This window comes from Melospiza melodia, chromosome 5 (assembly GCF_035770615.1).
Source record: "Melospiza melodia melodia isolate bMelMel2 chromosome 5, bMelMel2.pri, whole genome shotgun sequence".
NCBI lineage: Eukaryota > Metazoa > Chordata > Aves > Passeriformes > Passerellidae > Melospiza > Melospiza melodia.
The window spans coordinates 39,862,451-39,879,112 of NC_086198.1; the positions used below are offsets into that span (position 1 = coordinate 39,862,451).

At 38.1% G+C, this 16,662-nt stretch overlaps 1 long non-coding RNA gene across 2 annotated transcripts in view; it reads left to right on the forward strand.

Moving 5' to 3' along the window:
• The first annotated feature begins 8,814 nt into the window (after positions 1-8,814).
• LOC134419040 (uncharacterized) overlaps positions 8,815-16,662 on the forward strand; it is a 151,371-nt gene continuing 143,523 nt past the window's right edge. For both annotated transcript variants that reach the window (XR_010027947.1, XR_010027946.1), the window contains exon 1: positions 8,815-8,985. This is a non-coding gene — a long non-coding RNA (uncharacterized LOC134419040). The remainder of the gene's footprint in view (positions 8,986-16,662) is intronic.

Sequence of the window (16,662 nt, forward strand, 5' to 3'; positions counted from 1 at the left end):
TCTGATACTTATTTTCTTGCTAAAGAACTTAAACATGAAATTTGCTGAAGGAAGAAAATTTTTAGGTCTGTTTTTTCCTCTACTTATGGCTTTCTGCACCTTTTTGTGTGCTGCATAGCATTTCTGTAATGCACATTGAACAATTTTATGTATGGAATTCTTAACTTCAGCCAGATGGATTCATCATTGGCACAGAAAAGGTGACAGTTGCAACAAACAATATATTATTTTTTCAGGAGTATGCACTGAAGAATTTTTTCCAAGTAAGTGTTTGTCATTTGTTTCATTACCAGAGCTCTTGGAATACTGGCAAAATTCATCTGACTTTCAGTATGAGCCTATTGAGAGCCTGAAACAACTGTCATGTGAAATACCTGTAAATTGTTTCTGTCTTTCTCAACATCATCTTTTACCTGTAGCCTGGAGGTGGTGTTTAACTATTGAGATGGTCTGGTAGCAGCAGTTTTAGAGAGTAAGCAGTGGAATTCTTGCAGTTATAGGGTTTGTCAAATGCAAGTCATGGAACAATGGGCTGTGTTCCTGGGCCATAAACCTGTGCTACATTATACTGGAGAAAAATTGACTTAGTGGCTGCATGAGGACTGACTATCTTTAAGCTACAAGCTGTAGTTATTTTGGCATGCATGAAATTTTTCTGTGAGTCCTTAGCAGCCTTGAAAACAACTTTGATATTAGTTGTTTTCATCTGAATTTATCTTCATTGAATCTATCTATCTATCTATCTATCTATCTATCTATCTATCTATCTATCTATCTATCTATCTATCTCACAAAAGACAAATTGATTTGAACAGACAGCAAGGTACATGGCAGCTAAGTATAATTTTTCCTTGCAGAAATAGGACACGTTTTATGAGTTTTCTTATGTGAAAAAAGCATGTGCCTGACCAAGCAGTAAAATCTAAATAATGAAATACTGATGTGGCTTGAAGTTAATATAAAACAAACTTCATGCAGTCATGGAATGGTTTCCAGGGTTGGAAGGGACCTGTAAACGCCATCTAGTCCAACATGCCTGCAATGAGCAGGGAAGACATCAACTATATCAGGTTGCTCAGAGGTCTGTCCAGCCTGACCTTGAATTTTTTCAGGAATGGAAACATCCCTCTGGAAACCTGTGCCAGTGTTTCGCCACCCTCATTGTAACAATACTTCCTTATATCTAACCTTAAATCAACTTTCCTTCAGTTTAAAACCATTACCCTCGTATATATTCTACTCATTATATCGTTGTCATATCTCTACAGACCCTGATAAAAAGTTTGTCCCAGTCTTTCCTATAGGTCCAGTTTAAGTACTAAAGAAATGTCTCTCCAGAGGTTTTCTTCTCCAGGCTCAATCCCACTCTTTGAGCCTGTCCTCACTGGGATGCAGCACCTCTCCTTTTTTTTGCATTTTTGACATTGCAGACAATAAATGCAGTCTTTTAAAAAAGAAAAACCTCAAAGCTGTTAAGAAAGAAATTAGGTGGGCTTCTTCTTTTCTCATGCATTTCTCCTTTCACCAGAAGGAAAGCAGTGATTTTGCCCATGGTTCACTCTCCATTCTGATCCCACTGATTGGAGGAAGCCAACCAAGTAAGTTTTGGGGATTTCCAGCAGCATCCTCACAGGTGATTTGATCTGAGCTGCATTTTATATGCTGACCAAACTCTACACAGTTTCAGAACAGGTTCGTACAAGTGTATTGTTTAATTGTTGTATTGTTCCTGCTCATCTGTTCCTGTGGGATCACTGCAACTTCTTAGGGAAACACAGCAATTAGATTGATTGTATCTGTGATTGTGGTTCCCAAAAATACTTTCTGATTGATTGATTTAATTGCAAGTGATTAGAGTTAGGATGTCCATTTAACGTGTGAAAAGACAGTTTATAGCTTAATTACTTTTTAAAGCACATCTTAATTAGGAAGTGACTATTCCTGTCAGCAGTGTTGTTTTTAATTACCAACAGCCTCAAATGTTTGTGTTTTTAACAGGTACTGCAAATCATGATATGCAAGGCATAGCAGAACAAAATGCAAAGAAATATAATATAGGTGTTAGGCTTTTTCCTGCCAAATTCAGATTCACAGTGATAATGTGGAATAAAATAAGCTTTTAATGGAGAAGGTGAAGGAAGGGTATATTTTTGTTGCTTTTTGGATTTTGTTTGGGATTTTTTTTTTTCTCTTTTAAACCTGCGGATGTGTTATCTTTCTCTTCAGCTTTATCCAACTTTGTGCTTTGAGTTACAAGGCAAATTTATGTGAGTGTATTTGTTTAATGGCGATTTTATTGGACCTGAATGGAGTGGAAGATGCCCCTGCCCATGGAAGGGAGATTGGAACTAGATGATTTTTAAGGTCCCTCTAGGTCCCTCTAATGCACACCATTCTCTGATGCATTCAGGTTTAAAGGAAGGTGTTTAGCAGATCATGGCAGCAGTGCAGGGCAGGAACTCTTTAGTGAAGGGATGATGAAGGAACTCTTTATTGAAGGAACTCATCTTTAGTGAAGGGATGGTGGGGAGTGGAAATCTGGGATCTGTTTCAATGTCCTACCTTCTGTATCTCTACCCATTGGCAAAAAACCTGGAGCTGGTTAATCCTCACCCTTCTTAAGAACTGTGGAGGGGGCAAGGAAAAGGGAAGGCGCAGAGGAAAGGACTGCAGCAGAGAAAGGTACCTGAACTGGCCCTAAGGGTGAGTTTGTGACAGAAGGAGCTGCTGCTGAACTGTGGTTTTCTTTCTTGTACAAGAAGAAATTATTTATGGTCAAATCTAGGCTATAAAATAATAGCTTGTTAGAAGCTAGTTATATTAATTAATGTTATGGAGGTTTAGACAGAATAAGTGGAATACCATTCAGTCTTGCCAATTTTTGACCATAATAAGTTTGGGGGGAGTTTGGCAGGGGATTGCTTCTGTCCTGGACTTAGCATTATGGATATTTGGGAGAATTGCTGAGGTATCATCTTGTCAGATTTAAGGTGTCTTTATTCAAAGGATGTCTTGAATACTAAGGATATCTTCAACATCAAAAAATTCTCTGTATTTCAGGAAGGCATTGCTTCCCTATTAGCTTATAGTCCTTACTCATTAAAAAAAAAAAAAAAAAAAAAAAAAGAAGAAAAACTCTGCCCCATAACCTTTCCCTTAATTTTAAAATGAATAGCATATGTTATCCTTCCTAAGGCAAAGTAAGTGTACAAAGAAGAAAAGAAGTGAAGAGGCTTTAGTTTTACATCTAGAAAAATCAGGAAACAAAAATCCCTCCCAGTGGGGGAGTAAAGTACAAAGCTGACCTCATCTAATTTATCTGAAGGTACCATAGAAGCCTTTTTTCTTAGGTGGGTCTTTCCATCACAATGTGCTCTTTCTACCTTTCCTTGATTTATCTTATATCTTTGTTATCCCAAGGTGAAAATGGCGAATTTATCTTCTACTGAAGACACCTTTTTAAAAAGAGTCTGAATCACTAAGGCCAAGCCCAGAAGCAACTGGAGGCAATTAGGAACACTTTCTTTAAAACTCTCACCCAACCTACACATGCTTAACTTGGGAGATCAGAGAGAAATATAGCTAGAGGACAGCAGGACTAATAGCTAGCAGATCTAACAAACCATAAAGGTGTTCACTGGAGAATTGTGGCAATATTGACTGTGTGTTCATTAAGGACATGACTGCCAGATGATGAAAGCATTGCTCTGCTGGGAGACATTTTGCTACTTAAAATGGCAGATAAAGTTACTCTCTGCTTTTTCTTGGTGGTAAAAAAATAAAAAAAAAAAAAAAGTGAAAAACTTGTTGGGCTGAAAGAATTCCTGAGACGAAGTTTTCAGCGGTCTCCTACCATCCTCTGTGAAGAAGTTTAATCATCACTTCCAAAACTTGAAATCTATTAAGATTAATAAATAGTGTCACTCCTTCCACTCTTGATGACTAACACTAACAACTTTGTATATTTAATGCACCTGAAACAGAATTTGGTGTCATTACAGCAATGAGAAGTAAATCGCTTTCCAGTCAGACTAATTTTCTGAATATCACTGTTTCTTTTCCATTCTTTTCTGCTTGCTTATCTTTCAGTGATATTCTCTCCACAGCAGAGAAATCATGTTTCTTTACCATTTAATCTTTTAAGAGTCAAACCATGACAATATCTGGGATTTTTTTAGTCTATATATATTTTTTTTTTACTCCTAGTAATTGTGGTTAACAGTCACAGACGTCTTTTCCAAACTTGAAGATTGAGTCCAGCTGTTAACCCAGTCCAGTCATGGTCATCACTGAACTATGTCCCTAAGTAGGACATCCACAAATGTTTTAGATACCTTAGGGATGGAAATTCCACCATTTCCCTGGGCAGCCTATTCTGATCCCTGACAACCATTTTTGGTAAAGAATTTTCCCCTAATAGCCAATCTACTGCTTCTGTGTTCTTGAATTCTGGCACTCCTTGCAACAAAGTTCATCAAATCTATAATGACTAAATTAATTAGAAATAAATCTGGTGATTTTGAAGTTTGCGTTAATTGGTTTTAATGTTTTCAGTACTCTATGGGTCTTTGATCCATGTCATTCTATAGAATGGGGAAACAGAAAATTTATCTACCAACTAAATGAAGTCATTAGTACCCTGGATATTTAGGGAAAACCTTCAGCCAAGCAAAACTCTAAGCAAGCAACTGTGGGCTCAGCAAGATCACCAAGCTTCGTTCTATTATTTTATATATTTTTCTCCATGTTTCTTGGTCAAGACTGTGGAAAACTCCAGAGGAAAAGTTAAAAAGTGTGAGGATTGTCTACATCTGTTTGAATCTGCTGTGAATTAGTACCTTAAAGCTGTGTTTAGTCCTCAAAACACAATTCTCTCTTGGTTTAATCAAGTGAATTGAAATTTTCACTCAAAGGTGTGAGAATGACAATATTGTTCATTCACGCATGGCAACCATAACCAAACCAATATTCACATTTATATGAAATCACTGAAGGGACAATATAATGCTATATGAAACTACCAAGTTTTATGTCCACTACACATGAACAAGATGCTTAATATTGCATTTACAAGGCGCAGCTATTTTATAATACTTTACAATAGCTGTAGGGTGGGTTAAAATATAGTTTAAAAGCAGAAGAAAAACCTTTTCTCCTAATACAATACTGACATTTTTTTCTTTTTCAAAACAAAGCAACTTCTTAAAAACATCTGTAGAAATAAAGGTGTGCTATGATAGGTATGTGTATCAAAATAAAATGCAGATTTTAAAGGAAGGAAAACATTATATAGGAAGAGAAAAGAAGTTCAGTACCAATAAATACTTCAATCTGAATGTGCTGCCAGGTGATACTGAAAGGTATTTTTACTAGATTGAAGTTGTGGATTTGTCATCTGACTGAGAACTGGGAAATTACCTGCATATTAGGCAGGGTAATATCTCTGGTTTCTTGAGATTACAAGGGAGATTTTCCAGTTTATAGATAAGGGTTTAGCCTGTTTGTGCAAGAATGAGAGATAAATGAAAAACCTAACCATCAGACATTAAACTAGGGGGAGTGGAGACTTGGGTGTTTTTTTTTGTAGTTATTTTTATTTTTTTGTTGTTTTTTGTTTCTTTTTTATTTTTTTCCTGTTGTTGTTGTTGAGGGCTTTTCATGTTTATTTGTTTGAATATAGTTGCTTTTTTATTTGAGAAATACATCTATTACTGTTTTCCTAATGCTCTCAGGATCTCCCTAGGCTGAAAAGAGACAGAAAAAGCTTTCAGTTCTGTTTCCTATCTGGCTAGTCAGCTGTTAAAGGAATATCAGAGTGCTGAAAAGGTATGAGTTAACCTGTAACTCTGAGCCAGGACTGAATATGACAGACTACCTCTAGTGAAAGACAACACATAAGTGCTGTCTTCAGCAGCAGAGCATGAGAACAGCCTGGAAAAGAGCTGAAAGGTTTTAAAGATCCCTGCCTATAACCATTGAAATTTTCTTCTTCTGATCTTTTAACCTCAGTATCTTGTGTATCTTTGGGGTTTTTTCCTGCCCCTACAAATTTTTCATTTTTTTTGTCTACTTCTATGTGTAAAACTGTGCCTTCCACATATGCTCAAATCAGCAATGCTGTGTTTTGGTTTTTTAAAAAAAGAAAAAAAGAGAAGCAGTGGAAGAACAGGGAATCACCATCAAGCCGTGCTGTGCACACTGTGGGCTTGAAAGACTCAAATATTGGTGAGGAGCAGAATGAAGATGAGGAAAAACCCAACTTGCTTGCCAATGGTGTAATTAAGTGCTATTTATCCTTTTTACAATATTTACATTGGCAGTAGTTCATTAGGGATTTATGGCCATCTGTCTTACAGATTTATTGTATATGTTGTGGATTTTGAGGTTTAAAACTGCTTTGGAGCCAGACGAAATCCCTGTGGTGTGTATATCCTGACACCTGACTTTCCTGAGCATTAAAAGTTTCACGAGTCTGCTTACAGCACTTTACAAAACACAGGCTAAGCCACAAAACTGAGCCTGTAATGTGACTTAGTGCCATTTGCACAGGTCTGGTTTAGCAGTATAAAGGACAGACAGCATTCAAGTCTCTTATATTTTTAACTCATCTTCTCTTTGCTTAGCTTTGAAACCTTTTTTTTTTTTTAAATGGCCTTTTTTCAATATAGTTCTTATTTTAAAATGTTTGGGTTTTTTCTCCCCCCAAGCACAAACCCCACTGCCTATTGCTATATTTTCCTGTCGCTGTGCTGTCTGTGGATGCAGAACACAGGTAAAATCCTGTTCTGACCCCAGTGACTTTCCCCAGAGGGTAGCCTGGGCAAATCTTGCCCAGTGAGGTTAAACCAGCATTCTGTGCTAGAAGCAGGAGCCTTCTGGTTTGCTGCTTGTGCACATTGTGCTCAAAGTGCATCTCCCACAAGGAAAACTGTGCTCACACAAAACACTTTTAATATCTTTCCACAGACCTCAGGCTTGTTGGTGTTTGCCTGGGGCTATACATCCCAACAGAAGAGAGAATTAGCAGCAATTAAAACAATGTGGAAATATTATCATAAAATGAAGTCCAGAAAAAAAATAAATCATTGAAGTGTCCAAATGAGGAAAAAAACCTTTTGTTGTAGAAACATTGGGAAAATTTGGAGGTATCCAGGACTTCAGGCCTCATGCTTTGTGTTCCCTCAGGATTAGGCACACAGGATCCTGATTTGGAGGAGAGCCTTTTCCTACCCTCAGAATTTTCCTGTTTCTTTGCAAATTAGTTCAGGATTTAGGCTTTTTTTTTTTGTTACTGAGTGGTTTTTGATGGTATTAACAGGAAATTAAAGGTTGCTTTTTTTTTTTCTTCTACCTGTAAAAATAATATCTGTTCTCCCAAGGAGATACTTGGAAAAGAGTAGAGTCCAATGTGCAAATTAACAGAAATTAATCATGATAAAAATAACTCTTGCACTAAAGATTTTTATTGTGAGACCAAAAAAACTATGCCAATTGAAAAAACCAGCAAATTGGACCTCTCTGTATTGTGAAGTTTTTATTTGTGCTATCTCTGATGTACTGAAACGATCCCATTGAAGGAATGTTTTTTCTGTGCTCATTCTAAAACTTAATTACAATGTTAACTTGCCTGCACATAAGTAAATTTTTAATTCTTTTTCCCATTTCTACTTAGGTGACTTTTTATTCGAAAACATACGAGAGTTCAGTTTTCGCTCTTTTAACCAAAATATCGAAGTGCCAATGTCTCCACTCCTCCCCTAAAGGACCAATGTCAACACCTCTACCTATAAAGATATTTTTTAGTTTATATTTAGTTTTTCCAGAGAATTAAAAAAAGCTCTAATTTGTACATTATGAGGAACAGCTGAGGGAGCTGGGGGTGTTTACCTGGTGAAAAGGAGGCTTGGGGCAACCTTATCACGCTCTACAGCTCCCTGAAAGGAAGGGGTAGCCAGGCGGGTGTTGGCCCCTTCTCCCAGATAACAGGGACAGGATGAGAGGAAACAGCCCCAGGCTGTGTCAGGGGATAGTTGGATGGGCTACTGGGGAACTTTCTTTACAGAAAAGTTGGTCAAGCGGTGGCACAGCCTGCCCAGGGAAGTCCTTGAATTGCCATGCCTGGAAGTATATAAAAACACATGTTGATGTGACATTTAAGGGCATGGTTTAGTGGTGAGCTTGACAGTTTTGGGTTAATGGTTGGACTTTATGGTCTTAAAGGTCTTTTCCAAACTTAATGATTCTGTGGTTGCACCTTACTCGAACCTAAAGCTTTGCCTCCCTTAACACTGTCATTGCAGCCTGTTTCCTGCTGTTTCAAAGGTCTCTTGGAGGGGTGGGTGAGGCAGAAGTGGGCTACTGCAACCAGAAAGACCTGAGGGGTGAAGGCAGAGGTTTCTTTTCTTACCACCAACCCGCACACCTCATGCTCCAGAACTTTGCTTGCATGCCTAGGGGAACTCTCACTGCTTGTCACAAGCAGCCAGGAATGAATCAAAGCAGAACTACTGCCTTGGAAAAATGTCCATGAGATCTGTTAGATTAAAACTTCTTTCTCTTTTCTCCTCGTCCTTTGAAAAACCCCACAACCAAGAAAAAAAAAAAAAGGGTATTCAGCTAGCGTTTCTCGGGATACAGCGTTCTCCTGCCGTGCCCTCGCTGCGCTCTGCCCCTGCTCTCTGCAGAGAAAGCTTTGTTCCCTTCTTCTGGGTGTTTCCCAGCACAATAGCTTCTTTTCCCTTGTGTGGGCAAAAGGAGTGACCCAGAGGCTGCCCAAAGGCCAGCTGCAGTGGGAGGGCTGTGTGGGCTGCCCTGTTGTGCGCGACCGCGGCGCCGTCAATGCCGACTCCTCAGCTTTGTGCTTCCCTTTCAGCTTGTACCAAGCATCTGTTGCTTCTCTCTTGTACACAGGCATCTCATAGAACGTCTCAGCTGCCTTTCTATCATCCCTGAGACCAAATTACCACTGTCAATTATACATGAAAGGTAGGTGAGATCAAAGGGCTCCCTTAGTCCTGCTACTTGTGCATCTGCTTTGCCCGTAGAACCGCAGAACCAAACTCCCCTTTCAAAATCCTCATTTTCAGTTTAACCTGGTACATTTTGATCAAAATTATCATCTTGGTAGCTTCCCAGTGTTGTACAGTGGGTAATGAAGAACACTTTACATGCTTGTAAATGCCAAAAGAATTTAAAATGTGAAAAGGACATTTTACAATGAGTAGTTTCATGATTTCTGCCAGTGTTTGACAAGGATTTCACCTAGAACTGGAAATATGAATGAGTCAGATCACTTCAGAGTAAGACAGAGAAAGAAAGGAGGAAGGAAAATTTTGGGGTGTTTTGGTTAGGGGGATTCTATTTATTTGTTTGCTATGCTTTGGACTTTTTGTTTTAAAGGATTATAATTGAAAAAAATAGTAATGGTCAAAAGTAAAATTCTAACATTTATGCAAATCTTACTGCATCCTCCCTCATTCTCCCTCCCTCCCTCCCATTCTGCCTCCCTGTCCCTGTTATTGAATTTATTATTCACACTTACTCCTGAGGAAAAGCAAGAAATTCTGAAATGGAACACATCTAATCATTGCTTTTTCTTCCAAATTAATGGTCCCCACACCGAGCAATTCTTGAGAATTTTTAAATATTCTTATTAAAGCATGATGACTAAAGTAAGTAAGCTCATTATGAATGTTTCAGCTCCAACTTTAATCTGATGAAACATAAACATCTATTTAAAATTAAAGACTCTGGATGTTAAAATGTTCCACTTTATCTATCTATCTAAAGATGATAAACTGTACCAAAATACTGTTCCAATATCAGAGAAACTCAACTTGATGGAATTCTTGTAAGGAGATGTGTATAACGTACTATTGTACTGACATGTTTAAAAATTTGTAACATTAATAGTTTATTAAGTAATGTGAGCTCCTTTGGTCTTCAGCTAAAGCTCCTTTGCACAGGGATTGCTCCCATGTAGTGATTTTGGTTCCCTAAGGATTTTGTCGTTAATTTGACAATTTAGTTCATGTCAGCAAGCACTCCAATAAAGGGAACTTTTGGTGTGTTAGTCTTCTGCTGAGTTGAGTTGTTGGGGGCAAAGACAAAAAAGAAGTATATTGATACAAAACACTATATTTGCCTGTTAAATTAAAAACTGCTCAGATAGATTTTTTTTTCGGAAGATTTTTTTTATGGACAACAGTAAATCTCATTTATGGGGTACAATTAAAGAAGGGTTTACTTTATTGGTATTAGTGCATTACTTAGGGCAGGCACGTCCTGACACCAAGTTGCAATTAATTCTGAATCCTCATCAGTCATTCTGTCTTTTCATAGACATTGAAAACTCTTAACAATTGCAAGCTATTTGAAGCTTAGCTCTTTATATTAGGCATGATTCAAAGTGGCTAGTCTAATATCATGAGCATCTTATGTTCTCCCTCAGATCTGTAGATCCATATTGAAGTGCTTTTTTAAAAGACCCCCACAACCAACACTACACACACAAACACAGAACCCAAGCTAATTATTTTGCTGTGTGAGGTGTAACGTGATACTGGCTGTAGAAATGACAACATTGTGTACATCCTGGATTATTTCAGAAATGCTTTTAATCTTGTTGTTTGTGCTAGTCTAGAGAAGAAAGAAACTTTACATAACACCATTCCAAAGATGAGGCTTATCTGTTCTTTTTCATAGATCTGTAAAGTGTAATCGTACTTCTGAAGCCTTTTCAAGAGGAATGCAATGCACCTCAACATATGTTTATTAAAATGTACTTTCCAAATTGAGTCCTATACCCTAATTAGACTAGTTAAGGATGATGGTCTTGCTTCAGCTGAGCCTATTTGAAATGTAGAGCATTTCCTCTCACTACTCTGATGCTGCTCTCTGTTCCAATGTGGAGGCAGCCTTTGGCTTTCAGTGCTTTGGCCTAGTCTGTTTGGGAGGAATGAAACCTCAGTGGCAATGTTTCAAAGCATCTCCATGTGTTGGTATTCTGCACTGAGTGAAAGAAAAGCAAACTGGCATCTAGGAGTAGTGAAATGGGGGGATTTTCTTCTTAATTTTCTTAATGGACCATGGATTCAGCAGGGGAAAGCAGTGGAGTGTGCGTGGAGGGTTACTCAGCACAGCAGGTTCTTACCTTGTGCCTCAGTCCCTTTCTTCTCTGCTGTCTTAGGAAGTAAAATGACAGCAAAAGTAGTTTTGTCTGAAACCAGAACTGACATAAAATCATCCTTAAAGCCTGCAGCCGAATTGCTGCCTTAATGTAAATTTTAAGTTTGTTTTGTAGGACTTGTACAGTCTCTAGTACGACTCACGCTGGGTGTGCATATTGGTGATGTTGGAAAAGTGATCCTCCAGGTGCTCCTGTCTGCTGGTGGATTTCAAGACTTCATTGCTATCATTACGTTATTACACACTCAGAAAACCTCAAACTTCTCCATGAAAAGCAGGTGACCAGTTCTTACATTTATAAGGGTAGTCATTACCCAAGCTAGCAGGATACCTGCTTGAACTTTAAAGGACTGAATCTATCTTGATTTAGGTGTACTGGAGACTTAATTTTTCACATCTAAGGTGAGCACAGTGACCAGCACTCAGCTGGTTTTCTTAGATGTCTTTTACTTACTCCTCTTTGTTTAAATTATATTTTAAAAAAAAAATCAAGTTTTCTTTGCAGCTCAGTGTCTAGGAGAGATTTCTGGGATGAAGTTGGGAGAGGTGTTCTGTGTTCCAGTTAAGTGCTCTAATTTTTACAGATTTTACTTATTTAGAGGTAAGAGAAAATGGGCTTTTTTTCCCCCTCCTTTCCCACTTTGAACCAGAAAGGGTCTTCTCATCTAAACTAGTTCACACATTCCTTCAGGCAATCCAATTTTTAAGGAAAAAAAAAAAACTTTCATCAGAAAATCCCTGACTCTCTGTCCTCCCTGGAGACCCATATCTACAGGATTTGAGTTTCTTTTCCTTTGACGCATTGACACAAAAAAGCCTCTAATAAGCAGAAGTGAAACCACCATTCATCTTACTCTGCTGCTCTCCAATTTGTAAATGAGCAAAGTTTGGTTATATACTTACATGTGGTAATTATTCAGAAGTCATTAAAATACTGCAGTCAATCTTTTCCTATTGAGTATTGGAAGACTATGAATGCTAACGAAAACCATTAGTCCATTTTGGAACTGTACATCTTTTATCCTCTGAATCAATCACTTAATTTTTGATTTTAAGTTTTAAAAATTTTATTTTTCTGGACATCTTTATGAGACTCATCAGGAAAACTTGATATTGATATAGGTTATTTTTATATTTCAATACTTTCATGTTCCAATATGTTAGGAGGAATATTAAAAATAAAGTTGGTAACTTCTACCAGCCATAACTGTAGAATAGTTCATAGTTTACTGGAGAAGTTTTGGTATGAACAAGTTCTTAGATCTCATTCCTCTAGCAAAAACTTTTAGTATCATCTTATGAATTCAATTATAGGATTGTTGCCATCATTGGTTTGTTGGTTCATTATAAGGAGGGGGAAATTCTGAATGGCAAAGCCCACAAGAGGATTTGTTTGGTGCTTTTCCTTGGGAGAGGAAAAGTGGAAGACGAAAAGTTGGGAGATCTTGATGAGCCATTGATAACAGGTTAATATCTGTCTATATAATAACTGCTAGGGAAACCTACAGTGGTTTGAGGTGGCTTCCAGTTATCCCAGCCACCTGGGGAGTTTTCTGATTTATGACAGTATATTTTGGAGGGGCTAATTTGTTTGTATTGCACTGTTTGTCTTTTTTATAACGTGGGTTAGATGTTTGAGCTGCAGTTCACCAGTTGTCAGAAGGGCCACTGTAGAGTTCTGCAGGCTGTGCAAAATACACCCTCTGTTAGTGCCTCATCAGTGACCACTGGAATACCAGTGAAGTGATAAAAGTGCAGCTTTAATTTGACTAAAGGAAAAATAATTGAATTGCAAATTGTTAAGCAAAAGTATTTCTCTTGCCGTTGTACTCAGTAACGTCACCTGGTTCTACCCTTCTGCAAAAGATGACAAACAAATCTTAATTAATTTAATCTAAATTTTACTTCATAACCATCTTCCTTTGTTTTCAAACCAATTCCAGTAACAAAAAAGTAGGAAATTTTGGATTTCCAGGCATTTTTAAATTTTTTAAAAAACTGACGCTCTCTATGTAATGAAAGTCTTGAGTCTCACAGATAAACTGTAAATACTTGAAGAAGTGTGTATCAAGGGTGGGAATTCTTTCAGGGTGACATGAACTGGCACAAACTGCAGCACATTTTCAATTAACTTATTTTTCTTTTTCCTGACTTTAACAATGCATGCAAAATGCTGATATGGTTCAGACAGCTGCTCTCACAGTGCAGTAAAAGCAGGTTTAACATTAAGATTGTCCCAGTGTATGGAGTGGGGGAAATGGAGTGGGGGGAGTTTTTCCCTCTGTTTCCACAACCCCGAATTCCAGATAAAAAGGCATGGTTTAAATTAGAATTATAGAGGGAGAACAACCCCTCTGGAGCATGGCAAACAGGGTCTGCTTCCTCTTACCCTCATCTGAGCCTCTCAGACTTGAATGTCCATCTGCACTGTGCTGCCCTGTTCCCATGGTGTTCACTTTGAATGGGAGGATGTGGGGAATGGATTTGTAAAGAATTTTTAAAATTTGATAGAAAGGCCTCTGATGGAATGGCGTTGAGTTTTACATCTCTTGTGTCTCACTATTCATCGAGTCTGATAATGGAAAAAAACATCTTTTAAAATGCCCTGTCTCTATCAAAGCTGGGAAAACCAACAAGGGGAGATGAGGGTGACAGGAATCCCAGCTCATCTTGGGTGCAGTTCTGCAGCAGGCAGCTGAGGCTGGTCCTAAAAAGCTGCTGCCTGCCCAAATGCTGGGACAATAGGGATTTCTCGGTGTAACTAAGTGAACTGCATTGATTAATGGCCACTGTTTTGCTCGCACAAGGCAATAGGATCCGGAAAACTTTAACAGGGAAAAATCTCCATTTACTCAGGTTTATAAATTAAGAAACAAGGAAAGTCATTAAAGCATGTATTTTACTAATAAATCACATTTGAAACAGCATGCTATGCAAATGGACAACTTCAGAAGGGCATGAGGGGGACTGAATTTGTTTCTGTAGAAAGACTTGCACACTTTTAAATGACAGGTTTGAAACTGATTGAGGAAAGAAAAACTTAAAAAAATGATATATTGGCGATATAAAAGTACACCCATAGTAGTGGGGAGAGAGCTTATCTACTCCTAAGCTTCATTAATTTCTCTCATTGGGTATTCTTTCTGTTTGTGATATCTTCCATGTGATATTGGCTCTCTCTGCGATATTTAGCAATAGTGTATGAAAAAAAAAACTCTGAGCCTCTAGCTCTCCTGGTAGGTTTATTACTTTCCTCTAAAGTTCTTTTGAGTGCTATGCAAATCCTGCAAATTTCCAGTAACAGTGCAAGTGTTGAGACAACTTCCTGTTGTCTCAAAATCTGTGTTTTGCCCCACACTTGTCCTACTTGGAGTCTTTTTAGTACCTGGCTGATGTAAGTGTGAACAAAACTTTAGCGTTCCCCCCGCCACGCTATTTCTGCCACGGACTGGCATTGATTTTCTTTCTCTGCCTCCACAAACATTTATTGGTGCTGCTGGTGTACCAAAAGATCTGCTATACTGCACAACCCTCCAAACTAAAGACCAGAGAATTTTTCTTTTTTTTTTTTTTTTTAATCTTTGGTCAATTAGTGGATTAGTCCAGAGAAATGCCAAGCTGTATCCAGCTGCTTGACGGTGCATGTAGCCATTAAAGGCATCTATTCATGTGCTTGTCAATTATGTCATCTTTTTCTTTGTGTATTGCCCATGCTACTTCTGGTATCTCCCTTCCTTCCAAACCTTTTCATGTCCAGCAGATAGTTTTCCCAGACCTAATGAGGAAAATGTCATCGCTGTGCTTGAGACATCTCAGTGTCTACTTTACTCTGGTATATTAAAATGAAAGCAAGGAAAAGTAGTTTGTGTTGTTCTCAGAGTGCATATGGCCCTGCAATTATGCTTCAGCAAATGTGAGGCCTTGTATTAAAAAATGAGCTCTGTATTTGAAATGTTGAGGCATGTGATGTTTGAATACACTCAGGTACAAACTGCTGCTTAGGGGAGATTCATGGCAGAAGTGTTCCCATCTATGTATGTTCCCATCTATGTGAGTTGTCTGTTTAATTGTAATGAAGATCTGATTGAAATACTGGCAGGTAATGTTGAACTTTGAGATATTCTGGAAGGATGTCTTTCTTTTTGTCAGCTGTGCTGATTTGACTTCATCACATCGTGTCCAGGGAACAAAGGTATGATCATCAAACACAAATGAAATGTGTCAACACTCACACAAAATGCTGTAGAATTCATCTCTCCTGTTTTTAATAGTGTTTCCATCTAACTAGCTCTTTAAACTATTCTCTCAGAAAGAAGTGGGTCCTATATGAAGCCATGAAGGCTTAAAAAAAAATGCAAGGAATGGAGAACAGCAGCTAAACTTAGTCTGGTTCATACCAGACACAACCTACTGGTATGGATTTATCTGCCTTCTTAATCAGGCACTCAGGAAAGGAGTGATATCCAGAATACCATTCACTGATATGATTTTATTTTCAGTCAAGGAAGAGATGAGAAATACCTGTAAAACTTATATTTCAGCTACTGCTTCAACTCTTCATCATAGCATAGCTGACCAAAATATGCTTTACTGTATTCCTGGAGTTCTTGGGTAAAATCCTTTGCCAACAACAAAAAACACACTATATTAATTATGCTTTGGGACAAAAAAAAAAAAAAAAAAAAAGGTCTTTCACAGAAATCCAGGCTAAAACAGCTGCATGGATTTGTGCTATCTCCAACCCTGAGCTCCTACTCCCCCTTGAAGGCAAGGGGATTGAAGAGTGTGTGTGGGGTAACCCAGCAGCTAGCAGTGTGTTATCTCACCTGGCATGCCTTGCTCAAGAAATTGGCTGCTGTCACCTGAGACCTTTGTTCCCTGGATGTGATGTGATGAAGTCAAATCAGCACAGCTGACCACAAGAAACCCTTCCAGAATATCTCAAAGTTCAACATTACCTGCCAGCATTTCAATCAGATCTTCACTACAATTAAACAGACAGCTTACATTAAGCTGTTGGCCACCTGGGCAAATGACACGTGATAGCTGGCACTCAGAAATCAGGAAGAATAGGGTTGGTTGAATATCAAAAGTGAGAGACACTGAGACAACTTGCTCTCCAAAATGTGTCTGTCACTTGGCACTCCTGCATTTTATTGTGATCCACTCCTGGATCCCCACTACTTTTTTGGTTTTTGAACAGTAACATATTTACTGGAGAGTCACTAAAATAACTTGTGAATAAAGCAGATGGACCTCATTTGGTAGAGTGACTCTTTGTGAAATTATAATTTAAAAAATAGTCTAAAATACCAGCTCCAGTCAGAAACTAAACTGACCTATATCAAAATTATTTACAACCATGTATAGCTGAATATTTGTGAGAACACAAACACCCTGTACATATGTGTTGACAGAAGTCAGGGATTGTTTATGTAGAATTACAATTTTTGGCTTAAATATTTAAAACTGCTT